This window comes from Aquila chrysaetos, assembly GCF_900496995.4.
Source record: "Aquila chrysaetos chrysaetos chromosome W unlocalized genomic scaffold, bAquChr1.4 W_unloc_7, whole genome shotgun sequence".
Lineage (NCBI taxonomy): Eukaryota > Metazoa > Chordata > Aves > Accipitriformes > Accipitridae > Aquila > Aquila chrysaetos.
Window position 1 is genome coordinate 112,838 of NW_024470327.1, and position 21,069 is coordinate 133,906.

Consider the following 21,069-nt stretch of genomic DNA (forward strand, 5'->3'; position numbering starts at 1 on the left):
CGTTTACCTCGTGTTTCCTGTGTGTCATGCTGCAGCACAGAAAGCCAGTACCCACAGCTGCACAAAGATTCCACTGGTCACACCGGGTGCAAAGCACTGAGGAGCCTTGGCTCAGTCTTGGCCGTACAGGAGCAATCCATCTCAAACAAACTACACATTGGCGCTTGGGGTATCACACGGAGAGAGTTAATTACTGCTTTTCCTCCCAATAACAACAAAAAAGAAAAAAAAAAAAAAAAAAAAAAAAAAAGAAACCCTCCTCGCTTCCACAGCTCTTCCTTCCAGGCTAGAGATTTATGGCAGCGACTACCTATTTTACCCAACATACTAACACCTTTGAACAATTGATCCAAGTTGCCCCAAAATAGATCATAAATATTAACGGTCTAAAGAAAGACCAGAGGTCTCTGCACTACTGGAGACGCAGGACACTTTTATTTACTGAATCCTTTGTAAAACCAATTGTTTGTGATGGCAACTGAACTACAAACTTCTTTTTAGAACAAAGACTTAGGGAATGGGAATATCCTGCCAACACTTTGATTGCTTGTTAGCACTTGCATGGCTTCAAATGCACACGTAATGACACTGAACTGTATGGAAATTATCAGGTATTTATTTTGCTGTTGGTGCCAAGGCCACAGTTGTTGTGAGGCATACACAAGCAGATGAAATCCTGCCCAAAAGAGTTTGCAAACACCTCTGTGTGAACACAGTCACTGCATTTCAAGCCTTCCACCTGTGACAACGTCCTCTCAGGGGGCACACTTGCCTGCTCTGATCAAACACTAACTCAGCAGAGTTAAACTGAACTGATACAAAATCTGGGCCAACCTTACATTCATGGCTGGGATACAAGACTCCTATCACAGGGCTCACACTTCAGTCCCACATGAGGTAGGCAAGTAAATTGCATTTCCCACTGGTCAAATATTCCTCCTCAGAGCTCTCTTTAAACTGAGGTCTCGCGGTAAGGAGAGAAGAAAGTGCCTTACCTCTTGTGCAGTCAGGGCACGTTCCCCTGCTAAAAGAGCATACTCAGGCCTCCCATTTGTGTCCGATCTGTTAAAAGAGTAAAACCAAGTCTTCAGCTGATTCATTTGCTCTTTAAAGAACCTACCATTTGCAGCGTTGAACCCCCAAAAGACTACTTGTCACAAACCCTCAAGCAAGCTGCCATAAAAGGCAATTCAAGAGAACCACAAATAACCATTTCTGTACCCTCTGGGAGAGGCTTTCAAAGCTGTCTGAAGGATTGAATTGGATTTGTCTGCTTACACCCCATTGCGTGGATTTACAATTTTACTGCCAAGGTTGAGGTACTACAGAGATGGATACCTTTAAAACAGCAACCGTAATGATCTCATGCAGAAATATACACAAAGATGCTCTACTATCACCCATGTTATAACTCCATGGATGCTTCTACCAGGGAGTGGTTCCTTTCCTAGCCACCGAACAAGGAAAGGATGGAACAAAATGGCATCATCAAGCCCTGAAGCAAAATTTCCATTTTCATTTAGCTTTAATTTAGAGCTGCATTTGTGGTGAAAAGTGCCAGCCTGACAGCTCTGAAGCATGAAGCGCTTGATCCTCTGCGCCAGAGCCCGCAGGCCCTGGCCAGGCAAGCTGCCTGTGCTTCTTGCCCTGCCAATACAATATTAACTGAGGAAAGTAAAATGGATTAGAAATTTATTTTCTCCAAGTATTTGATGCTGACAGCTTCTCGCCTCCAGCCTTCTGCACCTCCAGCTCGGCAAATGACAACAAGAAGTGAAAGCAATGAACACTGGCACTGCATTACTCACGACTGGCAGAGAAGTGAAAAGAAAGTGATTATTCTGTGCTAAAAGGAGAATGTCTTGTAGTCTTCCAAGTTGGAATCTCTGCGCTTGGAATTTAAAACCTGTTTTTACTGAGCTGTTATGTTTAAATGAGGGGGAAGGTGTATTGTAGTCACAGATACTCAGTTCCATTAAGAAGGGTCTTTGCCTTCTGAGTTGAGCTTTCTTGGTTTTCCATGAAAAGTGCCTCAAGTCGTATGATTTCAGGTGATGGTGAAGGAATAAAATCGACTCGTGGAGTTAGAGGCGAATCAAAAAGGATGTCGTGTGACTGTGTTGGTATATGAACTTTTTTAAATCAGGATTTTCTTTTTTTTTTGAGCAACGGACCCACTTCCCATGCACCTGCATAAAGCCCATTGTCTCTGATAGAAGCATGCAATATGGCTTATGATGTAATACTTACTTTAAGTCTAAGCTGTACTATGCTGTGCTCTTTTGGGCTTGTAGTATTCTTCTGAAAGCTGGCCCTCCACATCAAAGAGGCAGGCTGTGTAATCTGCTTTCCCCCCAAATGTAGACCAAAATCACTGTCATGAATACAGTCTGAACAAAACTAGTGGAGGGATTTGTTAGAATCCTGATGGGCCAGAAATTAGCCTCTACTTACTGGTGAGTTACTGTATTTTACTTGCCCTGTGCTGTCTGAGAAGCAGGTAAGTGTCAGAGCACTTTCCCAGGGAATAAAACCGCCCCTCTCTGATTCTTTCCGAGGGTCCCCTAAGTAAAATGCTGCATCCTCCAGAACAATCCGTGCTAAGCAGCAATTTGTGTGCACAATCAGCACCAGTAGTCTGCAGTCTCATGTCTTTCACTGGACTGTGAAATACAGTATAGTGTTAAGTTTTTGTTGCTAACCCTCTTGTGACATACCAGTGGGCACATAAAAGCCCTTCAAAAAAGTCTCAGCCTGTTCTCTTGATCCTAGGCAAGACTTGCCTTGTGAAAAACTATTCAAGATCACTGTTTCACAGATCCCCCATTTCCATGTCTCCTGGGAAGGCAGATACTGTTCACTGTACAGGTGTGCTGGGACTCATCTGCATGTTCTTAGGTCCCAGGAGTCTTTCTGTATGATGGATCAGAAATTTAGCATGTTGAAGTTTGATACTGAAACTGAAGAGTTAGGTAATACAAACATAATTGTTTTCCTGACAGATCTCCTCAAGCACATCGCAGCCTGGAGTCCTGGGAGCTGTGAAACCAAGCGAGGAGTCTGCATTGCTTCAGTTTGCTGAGGTCTAATAGCTGAAGTATGGTGGGGGAGGATGGGGGGAAGCAAGGCACCGGTAAGAGTTGTCACTGAGTGGCTAAGCACCCTGTCTGATAAGGGATTCCCATCAGTAGATGTTTACCTTGATGGCGGCATTATGTTAAGAAAATCAGAGGGGTATGTGGGGGGGAATAACCAGTGATTGGACGAGGTGTTGGCCAGTTCTACCAGCTGTAGCATACACAAAGGACACTGGGCTTGTGAACATTACCTGGCCTTCCATACCAAAGGCCCACTGCAGATGTTTTTTTTCCAAGTGGCCTTCTGATTTGCATCTAGGAAAACAACAAATAAAAGGGCATTCTGAAATGACACTCTGCACTGCCTGTGGAAGAGGCTGCAGCAGTGCAAAATGGCAACTGCCCTAGAGGCAGGGATCCTGTGAAAAATAAACTTGCAGGTCAAAGGAAGCTTATCCCAACAGCTGCAAGGATAGGTAGCAGCATCGTTAGGTGGTGACTTCTAAAGCCTATAAATTACCCTTACGTATGTAAGTTCTCCTCCTTTCTCCATGTATTGAAAATGTGGAGTTCTTAAAGGTTGCTTTGAAGAATGTCTTCTCCCATGTGTTTAGTGTGCCTCTAGGAACTGGTTTTCCACACCTATACTCTTCTTGCCCATTTGGGGGGTCTGGTACTGCTTACAGAACCAGTTAGGCTAAATGGATCTTCAGGGTGTGTCTGAGAAGACTGGGAGTGGAGCTGGTGCTAGCATGGAGGAGTATAACGGGGTGAGAAGGTAACCATTTGTCCTTCCATGTACTTGCAGAGGTTTGACTACAGAGAAGATGCTTCTTTCTGTTAAATGTTAAGGGAATTGTGTACTGTGTGTTTTCAGCTTGGCTAGGATGGGCCTTGATGTATTTGTTGGGAGGTTAAGTGAAGAAAAAAGTGATTTACTGATTCACTTGTGTGGGAGAATTTGTGGGAGAAATTGTGGGAGGACGAAGGAAACTGCACAAGGCACAACTGTTGTTGTAAGTTTACTAACTGCACAAAGGCACAATTATTATGAGCTTGCTGAAGAATGCACAAAAAGTAGAACAAGGTCGGGCGTATGTGACTGATAACAGGAGGGCGATGTGAGTGAAGACAGAGTGCAAGACAGCATGCAGGTGGAGGAAACTTCGCATGATTAGAGGACTTTATCCAATTAGACTATTGTTTAAGCGCATGAACAGCACATGTTAACCAATCAACAAATGGCTTATGTGTGAGTAGATACTAGAAACATCTATAACCGAGTGTTGCACAGTTAATAAACCGAGAAATCGTTTGATCCACAGTATCTGTGTTAGTCCGTTTTCTCCCCAGGGCAAGTCCCTGGCGATGTGTCGCTTTCCCTAGATTGTCGCAGCGGAGAAAGTGCGACAAGTGGTGACCCCGACACGGACGCGGAGTGTGCGAGTGTTTTGCCTGGCCAGGCGTTTGGAAGAGAGCCCTTGGGGTGATCCTGCCGGTGACGATGGCATCCATCGGAACAATTATTAAGGTATTAAAGGTGGTAGGCAGGGATGTGGACTGTGGAGTGCATACGGCTCCAGTCACGAGTCTCATCCAGTGGATGATACAACGGTGCTTCATAGTAAAGCCAGGAGAGATATTTGACACGTCGTGGCTGCGGGCTGTGCGCGAGGAGTTGGTGGAGGAGTGTTTGAGTGGAAAGAAAGGAGCTGCGGATAAGCTCGCAGCTCTTGGTTCAGTGTTGACCGTATTGAGGAAGGGGAGAGAGGCAAAGGCGGTTTGGATGGCGGCTACAGCGGTGTTGCGCGGAGAGGCGAGTAGAGAGGTGCTTGATTTGTTAGAGGTACAGGCTGACAAAGAGAGTAAAGGTGTTACTGGAGTCGGAGGTGAGGAGATGTTGGGAAAACAAGTAGAGAGACTGGAAAGAGCGGAGGATGCTCTGGACGCCTTGGCGTTTCCAGTCTCTCGCGGGCAACCAGAGGATTCTTTTTTTTGGCTATCCACCCCTTCCCCCGCCAGGATTGTTTTCACATGAGGCAGAGGAGCCCTCTAAGTATGTCCCGCCAGCGAATAGTACGACCACAGGTCCTAGTGCACCTCCGGTGTCTATGAGGCAGGTAGATTCGGATGAAAAAGAATTTTGCATTAGAAAGAAATTGCAAGCAGAAGCAGTTCCTTTGCCGGACTCGGATGAGGAGAGTCCACCGAATGCAAAACAGAATCAGATCACTGACGTAAGGAGGTTTTGACGAAATTTAAAAATTTAGTGGCGACTATTGAACAGACAGTACAGCATGCTCAAAGCGTTGTAGATCATGCGGCACAACCTCCGGTGTTTACGGATTGGAAGTTAATAGCAAAAAACTGTGTTCTAGAGGGTGTGGATTTCAAACCTTCAGATGAAGGGGGAGTATTAGCGTGTCCATTGTTAATCACTCAAGGTGGACCTAGAAGGCAACCATTAGATTACAAATTAGTAAAGGAATGGGAGATGAGCTGTAGAGATGATGGATTGAATGGCCCAAGGACGCGAGCTCTGTTAGATGTGATTTATGCTCAGCCGTTACTGCCCTTTGATTCGAGACAGCTGGCGCGTGCAGCACTTACGGCACCTTTGATGTGCCTCTGGGAGCAGGCGTTTAAAGAGGAAGCAGAAGCGGTTGTTTTGGACGCTCTTACTCCAGGACACGATTTGGTAGGGGTCTCTATGGCGCAGTTAACGGGGACCGGAGATCATGCATCCCCTCAAAATCAGGCCCGTTTGCGAGGTCGGGTGATAACAGCTTCTTCAAAGTGTGCTAGAAATGCATTTATGAAGGTCAGTAAGTTTGAAAAGAAGAGAGTCCCATATACAAAGGTTATTCAGAGACTTAATGAACCATATCAGGATTTCTTAGAGCGTTTGCAAAAGGCGGTGGAGGTAGCAGACATACCGGACAAGGTTAAGCCAGTTCTTGCGAAAGAATTAGCTCGTACACAAGCAAATGACCAGACAAGGCAAATTTTATCGCAATTGCCAGCAAAAGCTTCAGTAGCAGATATGATTAAACGGGTGTTAGAAGCAGAAGCTCAAACCGCAGCGGCACCTGTGGTTGCAGCAGTTACAGCTGTACTTCGCAATCGCACAAATAACAACCGGAGGAAAAACATCTGTTTTGGTTGTGGGGGAAGCGGTCACATTAGAAGCCAGTGTCCTTCAGTGTCTAGAGCCAATCTGGGCAGGACACCAAATTCAGACCAACAAAGGAGTTGTTTCCGCTGTGGGAACTTAGGGCATCTTGCAAAGCAATGTCGCATGACACGGGCCGGGGAACATGAAGGAAACTACAGGGGCGGTCCCAGCACGGCGTGGGCGGGGCTGCCGGAGAACAATCCGTCCTATCAAGCATATCCCGTAGAATGCCGAGAATCACCGACGATTGGACAGCAAAAGGACGAGCTCCTGCCCTGGAAGATCACAACCGACGGCCTTTAAGAACAACCACAGGGGTTTGGGTGGGCCAACCCACAACGATAACTTTGAAGGGAGGAGGATCAGGAGAGAATGTGGGTGGCATTCTCGTGGGCAATGGGGCTCATAAATGGGGGGTTGATATTATTCCGGGAATGTACAATGAAACAAATGACACGATACAAGCCACTATAGTTCCCCTCACTGAAATACCAATGTATATTCCAGAAGATACTTTTATGGCTCATTTAGTATTGGATATGTCAACATGTGCTATGATTGGATGTCTTTTACAACCAGTGGGCGAACAATGGGGACAGAGCATTCAAATTCGAGCCCTTTTAGACTCTGGGGCTGATGTCACTGGGATTCCCCAAGAAATTTGGCCCAAAATATGGCCCGTGGAAGAGATTAGTGTCTCCGTGACTGGGGTTGGTGGCAGTCAAGGTACCCGAAAAAGTATTTTACCCATCCAAATTCAAATATTGGGAGATAGTGATCATCACCCGTCAACTGTGATCAGACCATTTGTGTTAAAAGGGCTTCCTTTACCTCTGTTGGGATGAGATGCTATGCAAGGTCTATCTCTTCGCATAGTTTCTGATCCACAATTGAACACTGATCCCCATTTTTCGTAGGGGCCGCTGGCCAATTCCCGCCAGCCATAGCCATGAATTGGAAGACCCAACAGCCGGTGTGGGTTGACCAGTGGCCCCTTCCTCAGGAAAAATTGTCTCAGTTACAGATATTAGTACAACGAGAAGTAGAAAAAGGACATTTAGTCCCAACCACCAGTCCATGGAATTGCCCTGTGTTTGTCATCCAAAAGAAGTCAGGTGCCTGGCGTCTTTTGCATGATCTTAGGGCAGTCAATGCTGTTCTTGAAGACATGGGACCATTGCAACCAGGCCTGCCCTGGCCGTCCATGTTACCCCAAGACTGGCCAGTTGCTGTAACTGACATAAAAGATTGTTTCTTTTCTATTCCACTCCATCCGGACGATCAACCCAGATGTGCAATGACGATCCCGACGATCAACAATCAAGAACCAGTACAGCGCTATCATTGGACGGTGTTACCACAGGGGATGAAAAATTCCCCAACTCTGTGTCAGTGGTTTGTTTCTCGCGCGTTGCGTCAGTTTCGAGATACACATCAAAATTGGGTTCTCTATCATTATATGGATGATATTTTGCTATGCGGGGAGGGAGACATTAACACAACCTTAAAACACTTGGTTCAAACTCTTAAGGAGCATGGTCTAGAAGTAGCACCTGAAAAAGTACAAACGACTGTTCCAGTGAAATATTTGGGAACACTCATTCAGAAACGAGCAGTCCAGGCTCAAAAACTACAAATTGAACACCAAGTGTCAACCTTACACGACCTACAGGTGTTGGTTGGTAACCTACAGTGGTTAAGACAGTTCATTCCCATAACACACAAGGAGTTACAACCCTTGTTAGCAGATTTAGCAGGAACCCCAGATGCCGCAGCTCCTCGCACATTGACAGACACACAAAAGGCTGTGTTACAACAGATAACTACTAAACTAGCTCACAAGAGTCTCAGCCGTTATACCCCAGAAATCCCATTAGAATTGCATATAACTATGCAACGAGAAGGAGCAAACGGACTAATATATCAATTCATTGATTCACGGGTATGTCCTTTGTTATGGCTGTATACCAGTTATCCCAAACAAGCTGCACCACAAGTTTTAGTAGCATTGGCAGATGCAATCTCTCGAGGACGACAACAAACGCAGCAGTTATCAGGAAGAGATCCTAAATTGATTTCAACATCTGTTAGTCCCCGTAATTTTGAACAGTTACTAATGTTTGATATGTGTTTACAAGTGGCCTTAGCAGATTTTATGGGGCAAATTATCCCGGCTAGGGGTGACCCTCTCATTGAGAGTCTATTATCATCAACCTTCAAACCACAAACACCCATTTCAGAGAAACCCCTCCAAGGCCTCACTGTGTTTACAGATGCCTCCGGAACGACTCAACAGGCAGCTATAGCCTGGTTTTTGGACAATCAATGGCATACCAGAGCTTGGAAAAGCCAAGGATCTGTACAAATTTTAGAATTACATGCTGTGTTAACTGCTTTAATGACTTGGCCTACCATCCCTCTAAATATTGTAACAGATAGCGAATATGTGTATAACTTAACACAACGATGTAAACAAAGTTTGCCGGGGGGGGACTGGACCTGCTTGGGAACTTTTGTCAATAGTAGAGAAAAGACAAGAACTTGTATTTTTTGCACATATTAACAGTCACACACAAATACCGGGTGCTTTGACGGGGGGAAATGCTCATGCAGACAAAGCGGCAGGAACCCTCATTCAGACAGTAGTATCCCCATTTTACAACAAGCCAAACTTTCTCATGAATTTTTTCATCAAGGAGCTAAAGCACTAGCAAGACAATTCCGACTACCCCGTCTGATGCTCGAGCAGTGGGCGCTTCTTGTCCACACTGTCATCAAACTAACTCTTGGACATGGGGAATTAACCCCCGCGGTCTACTACCAAATCAAATTTGGCAAACAGACATCACAGTCTATGAACCTTTCAAACCCCGGAAGTATTTACACGTTACTATAGATACTTGCAGCAGCTATATTTGCCCTACTGCCGAAACTAAAAGTAACGCCACAGCCACCATACGACATCTTTGTCACGCCGTCAGTGTCTCAGGGATTCCCCAAGAGATGAAAACAGATAATGGCCCCAATTATGTTAGTTCTCGAGTTCGCGAATTTCTGAATAAGTGGGGCATCTCACATATAACCGGAATACCCTACAATTCTACAGGACAAGCAATCGTTGAACGAGCCCATCAAACCCTGAAGACGCAGTTAGACCGTCTTAGGGAGGGGGAGAAGGTACCTGTAAGCTGTCAAAATGAACTGTTAGCCAAGGCCTGTGTGGTAATAAATCATATGCCACAAGGCGACTCAGATCCATCTCAGCATCACACCGCGGCACAGCGACATTTTTCTACCGCATTGCTATCTGACCGTACGCTGGGAGCACCAGTTCGGTATCGAGATCCAATCACGATGGAATGGCAAGGGCCGGTACCCATTTTACAATGGGGGTGAGGATACGCCTGTGTCCAAACAGACTCAGGACCCAGATGGGTACCGGCCAAATGGATCCGACCAGATGTACAAAGAACCAATAAGGATTAACAGCCTACAAAGTGATACCCCCAAAACTGTGAGGAGGACTCTGTTCCAAAGGACAATTGAAAGCCTGGGCACCTACAGAAGGACAATTAATCAACGTGACACGTCGAGAAAAAGGAACTGTACAGGTAACGAAATTGGACAGCTCTTGTGACCCCAACGTCCATTTACCCACTGATTTTTTATACTTGACACTCTCATCAGTTACTCCAAGTAGGACCTTGGATAAACAGAATGCATATTCAAGCTTTAGCCTGTTTGGTTTTAAAACAAGGAAACGCCACTGCTCGAGCCATTGACGCATTAACAGCGCTTCAGGAAACGACAACAAATCAATTACAAGCACTACTTTCACCCATAGATTTTCTACTGGCTCAATTTGAGGTACGATGCAAACAAAACAACACCCTTTTTCCAGAATTTTGTTGTTTAGGCTTTATAAACAACACCGAGACACTGAAAACCATCAGTCAACAAGCCGAGATCATTCGACAACTCCAAGATGCTGTAAAAAGTGATAGGGATTTCAGGTATTCCTGAGGATTGGTTTGGCTGGTTGAAAAAATGGGGTTTCTCCATCATTGGAAGTCTGTGTATTTTGGCCGTTGTCTGTATGATCATTCCTTGTGCTTTGGCGCTTTTGAACAGTATGTTAGATAGATTAGTTAAACAAACTATGTACACTTATGTATTATACTCACCTATTGCGAGCGAGACTGTTTAGATGAGCTTAGGGAGGGGGAATTGTGGGAGAATTTGTGGGAGAAATTGTGGGAGGACGAAGGGAAACTGCACAAGGCACAACTGTTGTTGTAAGTTTACTAACTGCACAAAGGCACAATTATTATGAGCTTGCTGAAGAATGCACAAAAAGTAGAACAAGGTCGGGCGTACGTGACTGATAACAGGAGGGCGATGTGAGTGCAAGACAGCATGCAGGTGGAGGAAACTATTGGCGTGATGAGAGGACTTTATCCAATTAGACTATTGTTTAAGCGCGTGAACGGCACATGTTAACCAATCAACAAATGGCTTATGCGTGAGTAGACACTAGAAACATCTATAACCGAGTGTTGCGCACTTAATAAACCGAGAAATCGTTTGATCCACAGTATCTGTGTTAGTCCGTTTTCTCCCCAGGGCGACTCCCTGGCGATGTGTCGTTTTCCCTAGATTGTCGCAGCGGAGAAAGTGCGACACAGGTGCCATAAAATACCTGAATGCATTACTGCCTTTAGTAAGCTAAATTATGGTAAGCAATTTGCAGTAGGCTGCTGTCAGCAATGTACAGTGCTACAAAAGAAAAGAGGGAGGGAGGCAGCATAGTTATTTAGCCAGTAGCCAAGTAGACCTGTGAAGAAACGTGGGGTGTGCTGTGGCCTGATGAGCCTGGAGACTTTTGGCAGCCATCCCAGCTCGGTTCTGGTTCTGGCTGTGTGTTCTTCATAGGTTCCCTTCCTCTTTGCCGCCTTTGCGGCAGGGTGAGGAGGAGTGCCTCTTTGTGAAGACAGCGATCCCACTGAGTAGATTTGTCATTTCAAATGGACACCTTTACCCCTGGAGTACAAGTCTCCTGTCACTCAGAAACAGCTTGTTATATGTAGATGTAGCATGGGACTCTTTCTTCCCCTTACAGCCTCGGCTAGCCTGTCATTTGTTTGTGTGTCCCAAGTGCTACAGTCGTCCATTAAAGCTGTTGAGGATATGGCTAATGAGGTCTGCCCAGTGGCTTGCCACAACAGGTGATGAAAATGTCAGGAGTAAGAATTGTTGGGTCCTGCTGGTGCGCAGGGAAGGGCACTGGTCTTCCAAGATGATGTGACATCCTCGTAAGAGGTTGTTGGTTGTTTTTTTTTCATTCTGAAGTGCTGCAAGTTATGCTCTTGGCTTTGTCATTCTGCTCTCATCTTGCAGATACTTGGTCCTTCTTTTGTCCTTCTCATTTGTACCTTTATGGAAAGCCCTTACATAGGCCAGTGATTTCTGAGCAGTGGGCTGTGTTCCTTAGCGCGGTGGCTGTTGGCGAGCTGTGTGCTCCCATGGGTGGGTTGCTGTCCTCCTCCTTGCCATGCAAGGGAGACGGAGCAGATGGGAGCCCTTGCTCTCTTGGTCTTACTGGATGTGTGTTTGGCAAGTGCGAACAGATGGTGACGAGTGCTTCGTTGAGAAGAAGCAAGAGTACCTCTTGGATTTCCTTAGCTAAACTCTCATCCGTTATTAAACAAAGAAAATGCTTCTGGAGAGTGGAAGCAATAAAATTGCCTGTTTAACCACCTTAAAACCAAAATGAAGCCAAAACCCCCAAACTGTTCACTTTCATCTGCTTTTCTGAGGTTTTTCTCTAAGTGATTTAATCAAAAAAATAATCAGATGCAGCATGCAGCAAGGTAGAACTTTCCTTGCTAATCCAAGAGGTTATTAGCATTTAAGAAAAATGCATGCTTGTGAATGGTTTTGCTGTGTTCTCACATACTCTCTTTGAGCAGGCATGTGGGCATGTCCGTACACACACGTGTGTGCACTGGGCTGGAGCGCACGTGCCGGTGGTGATGTCAGGCACGTGGCTGTGCTGGACACCGCACACGTGTCCACATGCATGTTCACATGCACGTGGCTTCAGGAGCTGACGCTGACATGTGTGTAGGGGTAGGTACAGACCTGCACGTGCAGGGTCACGTGTGCACACACATGTACACCAGGCTGCATGTGCACACACACGTACTGCAGGCTCTGACATGGTGCCACGCACACATGTGTACACACGTGTAAATGACAGACATTACAGCATGCACACAGGTGTCCTTGTGCCTGTGTACACCTCGGGGCGCACACGTGTGTTACAACATGCATTATGACATGCATAGGGGCATACTCATGCCTGTGTGCACATGCCAGGGTGTACACACATGTAAATGGGCATTACAACATGTATACATTGTGCCTGTGCACGTCAGGGTGTACATGCGTGTTAGAACAGGCGTTACAACACACAGAGGGGTGTACTTGTGCCCATGTGCACGTGTTAGGCTGCACACACGTTACGGCAGGCATGCAGGTGTCCCTGTGCCTGTATGCACGTCAGGGTGTGCACATGTATAAACAGACATTACAACACACACGGCTGTACCTGTGCCTGCGTACACAGGTATTACAACACGCGCACGGGTGTACTTGTGCCCTGTACACCTTGGAGCAGTTCATGAAGGACTGGGTCCCGTGGGAGGGACCACATGCTGGAGTAGGGGAAGAGCGTGAGGAGACAGGAGTGGCAGAGACAAAGCGTTAGGAACCGACCGCAACCCCCCTTCCCCATTCCCCTGTGCTGCTTCTGGGGAGAAGGTGGAAGAGTTGGGAGAACTGGCTGCAGGATGAACTCCGCCAGCTCGTTGGACCGGGGGAGCCTGCAGGCAACTCCTGCTCAGTACCAGCGATCACACCACCTGCCTGGCCTTGCCTTTGTCTAAAAGGGCAGCGGCAAGAAGTCGTTGGGGGAAGATCTGCTCTGCTCGACACTAGAAGCAATGAACAGAGTGGTTTCTTGTAAGAAAAATCCAGTAAGAGCTTTAATGTCCAAAATGGGGTAACCTGGTCTACAGCTGGGGTCTGCCCGGTGTGCTGCATGCTGGTCGGAGGCCCGCTCGGTGCTGCGCGACTCGGGGTTCCCACCATCCGAAGGGCCGTGAGACTATCTGTATCACCTTCTCTTGCTTTTGTTCCAGCTAAGGCTCTAAGAGCATTGGAAACGATGCTGTACAGAGTGCGAGTACCTTTCTGACTGGCTTCGTAACAGACCAGCACCTCCTGGTGCAGGAGAGGGACCTTTCTCCTCTCCCTCCGTTTGGAGCCGACAGCAGGAGGCCAAAGTGTTTCCACACTCTTCAGTTATTGTACTAAGTCCACTTATTGGCGAGTTCTTCTGCTTCCATGGCAATTTGGGTGAGTTTTCTTTCTTTTTCTGAATTTGCTTTGGCTTCACTTGTAGCTGCGTCTGTCTCTGAGGCAACGTTGACAAGAGGAAGCTGTGGTTCTCTGCAACACAAAGAATGGGTTTTGGAAAAGAATTCACATTAATATGAAGTAAGAGGCTGGGAGTAAAAAATTCTCACAACAGAAACAGCAACCCCAACAGCTGGGGTTGTTCAGCCTGGAGAAGAGAAGGCTCCGGGGAGACCTTATTGCAGCCTTTCAATATATAAGGGGGGCTTATAAGCAAGGTGGGGAGAGACTTTTTACCAACGCCTGTAGAGACAGGACAAGCGGCAGCGGTTTTAAACTGGAAGAGGGTAGACTTAGACTGGACAGAAGGAGGCTATTTGTTACGATGAGGGTGGTGAGACACTGGAACAGGTTGCCCAGAGAAGCTGTGGATGCCCCATCCTTGGAAGTGTTCAAGGTCAGGTTGGATGTGGCTTTGAGCAACCTGACCTAGTGAGAGATGTCCCTGGCCATGGCAGAGGGGTTGCTCTAGATGGTCTTTAAAGGTCCCAACCCAAACCATTCCACAACTCTATGATTCTGATTCTATGAAATGCTAACAGGGTGCTGCTACCCTGAGTGAACCGCACTCCAGGATGCTGCCACTGGGAATGCTTTGCTGCGCAAGAATGCTGGGAAGACCAACTCACTGTTTCCTATTCTTCAGCAGCGATTTAACCAGGTGACCCAAAGCTGCCAGAAGGACTATGGACGCCAGGGTGGCCAGCGCCACAGCTGCACGGCACATTAGCGGCCATCTGCAATCTGCAGCCTGTGGACTTTTCTCACCAGCACCTGTAGGAGATGGGACAGTCCCACATATTGATGTGTTCTGCACTCCTGACAGTTGCACCGTGTGTTTGAGAGGCTGAACGATTGCGACGTCCAGCTGTGCCCGTGGGCTTGGGGCAAGGACTGCTTGCTGGGGACCCTGGATTCCTGGGGAGTGCAATACAGTATTATAAAGGCATAAAAAATAGAGAACCGAAGCTGAATGCCTCAGCCCTGCATTCCCCCTATGGCTCTGGAATGGCGGCCAGCTCACAAGCTGAAGTCACACAGCCTACAGCCACTGCTCTAATCCCATCTGGAGGAGAAACATTCCCCTGATACGTTGCCATCAACTGCTTCATAAGTGAATGGTAGCGCATGGAAGATGAGCAGCAGACACAGGTGTAAGCCGAGACACCCAAAGCTGCAAAGGCACACGGGTGATGTTCTGGGTAGAAAGTTTTCATGCGAAGAATGCGTTAAGCTCACTGTGCCATACCAGTAATCGTTAAATGTTGGTCTGCAGAGCAGCAGCTGCAGAGGGGATAGAGTGATCTTTTGCCTGTGACCCAGCAAAGGAAGTGAAGACTCACGACTTAGCCATGCGTTCCTTCCAAGGCTCTACGTCAGAATCCCACTGAGATGCAGAGCCTCTTTCTAAGTCATTTAGAAAGACTACAACAGCCTCCATAAACAATGTCCTCTCTCTCCGGGACTGAGCTTGTTAGTCTAATAGACTGATACTGTTTTTCTGAAGTGAGTGCTTGCAGCTCACAAACAAAACAAAAAAAGAGGAGTAATGTAGCAGTCGTTTCATCAATTTAAACAAATTAAGACCTCCTATCAGTCTTCCCTGCAGCAGACCCACAGAAATTAACACAATCTAAGAGCCATACCAAAGGCAAGTCTAGTGAAATAACGTCAAACTAGATTGAGTGCTGCAGGCTGTTTGGGGCAAGATTACTGCTCATTTACCATCTCTCTCACCCCACAATATGTTGTTTCAGCTTTGTTAACTGCTACAAGTCAACTGATGGAGCCACTTAACAAATTTATCCAGTGCCCCAAGGACTTGAAGAGCTTGATCTGAAGTATCTTTTATACATTATTTCAACGGCAGTTACTACAGCTCTCCTTGATACTTAAGAAGAAAGTTAAAAGTTGAACTTTAGCATAAATCCTAGTAGTATATACCTTTAAAAGAAGCAAAAAGGCTTCAGCTGTTTTGATAAGAACGTATCAAAAATCCTTACCTTGCTCTCACCAAGTTCTGAAATCCATTCTTTGACCAAGTTATTCAGTTTACCAAGAACGACCAGCCCGTAAAGAAAACTCATGTCTAAGTTTGCCCTGAAAAACCCCAGGAGATAAACAAATTTTACAGTCTTGTTGTACCTGTGATTCAGTTCTTCCTCATCTTCAAATACCCCAAATGCTTTCATCACTTCAACCACCTTATGAGTATGAATGCAATCTACATCCTTAGGAGGAGCCAAGCTAATTGGAGAAGTCATTCCATAGTGCCTTTGAGGCTGCTTCTGCAGCCTAGGAGTACTGAGGGAGACAATAAAATACTGAAGAATCCACAAAAGAAAAAAAACCCAAACAACAAACCAACCACCTTACTAGAAAAAAACCTTCCACTTAAAGGTTTCCAAATCAGCTTCTGCTCTTTTGCCCAGCATTAACATAAATGAGGGAAAAAAGATCCTGCTTATGGTTTTTAGATAACTTGACCTAACTTAGAAGTCACAACTACTTTTTTAGAAAAACATTTCTGGATATAAGAAAAGATCCAAGTTGCTACCAAGTTGCTTCTACTGACTCTGGAAGGACTTTATAGGTAATTGTAGAGGAAGGACATACAACAAAGTCGTCTGTTAAATAGAGTTGTTGCAGCAAATTCAGCATTACCTTGGTTTTGTTTACGGAAGAGGATGAACGAAAACATCAACCAATCTGCAGCTAATGTTGCTAGCAGAGCCTTGTGCTCTTAACAGTGTTCGATTTTTATTCAGTTCAGAGGCTTAGCTGTACATGCAGCTGTTTTAATCTAAATCCAAGGGCTGTGTGTCAGCATGCAGAGCAGCACAAGTTAAGCTCTCTTTGTAGAAGGTGCTCAAATCTGCTTGAGCTAGCTCACTGCCCAGTTAGGCTGAGCAGGACACCAGGCACCTGGGTTTGGAGGCCCACAAGGTTACTGCCCCTGGAACTCCAAGCACAGCAAGGCATCATTTTCACCTCCAACCCTCCACTTGCCCTGTCTGCTTAGACTCCCTTGCAAGCAGAAGCAGCACAGGACTGACATGGCAGGACAACATTAAATTAAAAGCAGCGTGAGCTTTTCTTTTTTTTTACACCACAGAACCCTTGCTTTAGAAAGTGAAAAATGGAGAAAGAAACCCCTACTTTGCATTACTAGATGAAACCAGGGGAGAGAAAGGAGTGGGGCAGGAGGTGAGGACTGTACTTAATGGATCAAGGGTCTCTACAGAAACACTAGTAGCAAAAGGGGGAGACACATGAAAAAGGTCTCTACAACTCATCATGCTTGTCAAAGAGCCCATATCCAGACCCGAAGGCTAAAGGGATTAATGATGCCGTTATTCAAACAGGACATTTTCCTACTTCACATACGGGCAACTTCAAATATTAGCTGGGTTAGTCGAGAGATGCTTAGAACTATTTAAGGCATCTGACCCACTGTGGCTGGAATGGGATGAGGAAGTGCTCAAAGGACAGCTTCAACACTTGATTTTGAAAAGGTAGCTTATTGCAGCTCCTTATTTCTAATTGTTGCCTTTACTCTGCCACTGAGGGAAGATGGATTTCTCTCTCGCAGAGTAGCTTTGTCCAACTGCAGACATAGCTTTTAGTCACCTAGTGGGCTCCCCCACCCCCCTTCTCTATGAGCTCAGTTTTCAAACTTTTTTCTATGCGTTTTCCAAAAAGCTGGAGGGGGCAGGGGGTGGCATTAGGACTGTAGTCCTATTAACTAGTCTCCCCAGTCAGAACAGCTGTTCACTTACAAGGGTAACTAGGCCTTGACCTAATTTGCCTTGCCTTGTTTATAGGCATTGTCAGCTTCCACTTCCTAAGTAAAAATAGTCATAATGAATATTTTCCTTCTTATGCTATCATTTTCATAACAAATACAGAAGGAAAGCCTATGTTTAACTGATGTGCACTACATCTAAATTAGAACACCTACAGCAGCAACTTCCTACATGCTTTACGCATTACTTGCAGCATACAACTTGCACGTCAGAAAGTTTGCACAACACAAGAATGGGTTTTAGACTTTGCAAGATCTTTCCAGTGTACAGAAGGCCACCATCTGCCTTTCGTTGACCCATTCTTCCTAGAGGCTATAATTAGAGATTGACATAAAGGACAATATCAATTAGATACAGCAGATATTATTAAGAGCAAATTCTTTTAGGCAAGAGTAGATATTTTTCAGTTGCCTGCATGTATTACTGAAAATTTGATCTCACAACTTAAAAGTTGAGGAAAATGGCACTTGGAAAGCTTTACTGAGAGTGACTTATGCCCAATAGAATTCGTTCCCCTTTTAGAATTAAAACAAAACCAAACCAAACAAAACCTTACTTCTCTCTCTCAACTGTACCAGACTGCCAGGCATATACAAAGAAGAGATCTTAAGAGAGAAAGTAGCACGCGTGGCATACTACCTATTCATCCATCAGCCTTCTGTTTAAATGAGAAGTCTCTGGCAGTTTAATATTTTGCCAACTCTTGCTATGATTTGTCCACCATAGCGAACAGCTCCAACATACTTCTGTTCTGAGAAATCCTAATTTTATACAAGAAGTTAAACTGATTTGTTCCAAGTTTTGTCACTTGTTGATAGCTTCACAAAGCTGCAAGCCATTTCTCCTGCATACTCTGAGAGACAACGGATAAGTTCACACTATTACAGGTCAGGGAGTTGCCTTCAGCAATTAGGGCGGTGTATGAGCCTTCACTGTGAATGCGTCTCTCCAACTCATGAGGTCGGCTTGCCTCCAGCCCGGTAGAAATTTATCACTGCTGCCTTTTCTACCCTTACCACTTGGGAGGAGGAATGAATGGAAATCAGCTCCTGAACCCCCCAAATTCCACTCAGAGAAGAGACACAAACCCGCTGCTCCTCCAACAAAGCACAATTCAGAGCGAGAGCTTAAGCCGGTGCTCTGAATCACTCAACTGGACAAACCTACACTCACCGTCTATAGATGAAGAAAGAAAGGAAGGAGACAGAGACTGTACTTGCCTTCAATAAGGGCTAACAGCAGAGTTGTCAGAGACCTGATGAGGAACACAGGAGACTGGGGTGTGATTCATCTGACTAAACGTGGATGTCTCTCATGTAGACACCCATGCCCGAGCCAACCTTGGCCCCATTTTTACGCAACAGAGAGTTGAGTCCGTATAACCAGTGAGTTCAAGGTACTGTTTCTCTTATCCTAAAGTAAATGCTTATCTATTTGGTCAGAAAGAGCGTGCACTAGATTCACTGACTTTATTCACTATAGCTCCTTCAAAATAAAATAGGACCTCGTGCCAGTTGTGCAGGCAGAGACGATTACAACTGCATTACAGATACACAGTTGAGGTCAGACAAATCACAGTCTACCTCTGCTCTATGCAGGTTGGCTCAAGACCGTGAATTTACACCTCCCTCACCTCCAAAACAGCTCCCGTGACGCCCCAGAAGAAGGGAAATGACAGATTTGCCTGTTAAAGCTCTTCTACGTCCTACGAGCAACGACACCAGTCACTGGACCAGAGAAAGAGAGCCAGTCCCCACCCACAGCCCACAGCTCCTGAAGGTCATCTAAGGAGATCTGCAGATTCCAGTGTTACCTCTCCTGAATCACAAATGCCGAGGGATTTATGCCACACGGAGGAGCTCCAACGGGATCTACTGGCTGCGCTGGGCCCGTTGACCCAACTGGGAGGGACCATTCAAAAACTGCCACAGGGACCCAGACATTCCGAAGCATGCCGGGGGGTGCGGGCTGGGCCGTGCAAATGACGGACCCCCCAACAGCTGCTTCCACCCCACTGCCATCCACCGGACCTCACAGCGCCGGTCGCCTTCCAGACCCCACCGCGCCAACTGCTACAACACACCAAACCTTCGCAGGTTAATAGCTTTTTTTTTTTCCAAACTTTAACAAAATATATATCATAACATCAAACTATATACATCAAACGAGGTTAACTCGGCGAGAAAGACAAAGGGTGAGATAAGGTGCGGCAGGAGAGAAAAAGAGAAAGAGCAAGATAAGGTGCTGGCCGCAGAGGAGAAAAAGACAGGAAAGAAAAGGATAGAGGTAGAAGGCGCGTGAGGTAGATGCGTACAGCTTAAGCGACTTGGTTTCCTAAGGCCCATTCTATATTGGTATAAAAAAAATATGTAAATGCTCATTAAAAAACAAACAAAAATATGTCACGATGGTTATACTAATTAAAAACAGCTTTTCTAAATACAACATTTCTAAGTTAAACAACAACATCTTAGTTATCTAAATTATCTTAACGTATCTAAATCTAATTAACAACATCTTATCTTATAAAACCAAAAACGTGTCCCAGGTCGCATTACTTGTTCACGGCTCTGGGGAATTAGGTAAAGGCGGCGATCGCCCACAATGGCAATCACAGGGTAAACAAACATAAATCATCAAAATTATTACAATGACAGTTAACAAAACAAATGCCCCAAAATAAAGCGTTAACAAAGTCATAAGCATTTTGCCTTTTCTTTTGCAGTTTTTCCCTTCAACAACACAGTGCAGATTTTTTTTTTTGGCAAAGCCGGTGGCTAGGCCCTCGTGGAGCTGGTGGCTGCGCCTGGTCCGCTGGGATCGGGGTCTGGATACGCAGCAAGAAAATGGATTTCCACGCCTCCAGTCCAGACCGTCCGATGCAGTCTCTTACACCTGGGCAGACAGATTGGACCACAAATGGTGGTTCTGAGACAGAAAACGCAACACAAACCACCAGAACAGTAAAAAAAAAAAAAAAAACCAGAAGAAACGTACATAAACCAAAGGCCCCTCTCCAAACCCTGAAAAGACCAGCAACATAAAGAAAGAATTGCAAAAAGACCAAACAAAAAAAAGACCAGCCAGAAGACAAGACAAAGCAAGGCAAAAATAACATACCTCCAAGAACCCAGGGCCAACAAACCCCCATCCAGTCTGTAACAGTAACATGCTTTAATCCTAACTCGCCTAAACTCTGGCATCCTGTAATCCTGCCATCCCACTGCCCTAGCACGCTGTAACGCTGGCATACCATAACCCGAGCACGTCGTAGCCCTAAGATATCAAAAAATGGAACACAAACTCTTCCTTGCCTTTCTCCTCTCACCCTTCCCCTCCGTCCCTCTGTCCTGCTCCCTGCCCCACCTCTCTCTGCCGCTCTGTCCCCCCTTCTCCTCCTCTTTCGCTCTTTCTCTTTCTCTTTCTCTCTTTTTCTTCTTCTCGTCCTCGTCCTCGCCCTCGCCCTCGCCCTCCCCCGGGGAGGCGGCCATGGGGCCTGCGGGGGGCGGGGCCGGGCCGGGGATGGTGTCCC

At 45.9% G+C, this 21,069-nt stretch overlaps 2 long non-coding RNA genes across 2 annotated transcripts; both read right to left on the reverse strand.

The window, feature by feature from the left end:
* Positions 1-13,610: 13,610 nt before the first annotated feature.
* On the reverse strand, positions 13,611-15,805 carry LOC115337838. Its single transcript, XR_003922266.2, has 3 exons — positions 15,735-15,805; positions 14,361-14,505; positions 13,611-13,764 (listed from the first exon to the last, which is right to left on the reverse strand). It is a non-coding gene; the product is annotated as an uncharacterized LOC115337838 (long non-coding RNA).
* A 3,821-nt stretch (positions 15,806-19,626) lies between these two features.
* Positions 19,627-21,017, reverse strand: LOC115337836. Its single transcript, XR_003922264.2, has 2 exons — positions 20,904-21,017; positions 19,627-20,432 (listed from the first exon to the last, which is right to left on the reverse strand). It is a non-coding gene; the product is annotated as an uncharacterized LOC115337836 (long non-coding RNA).
* Positions 21,018-21,069: the final 52 nt, after the last annotated feature.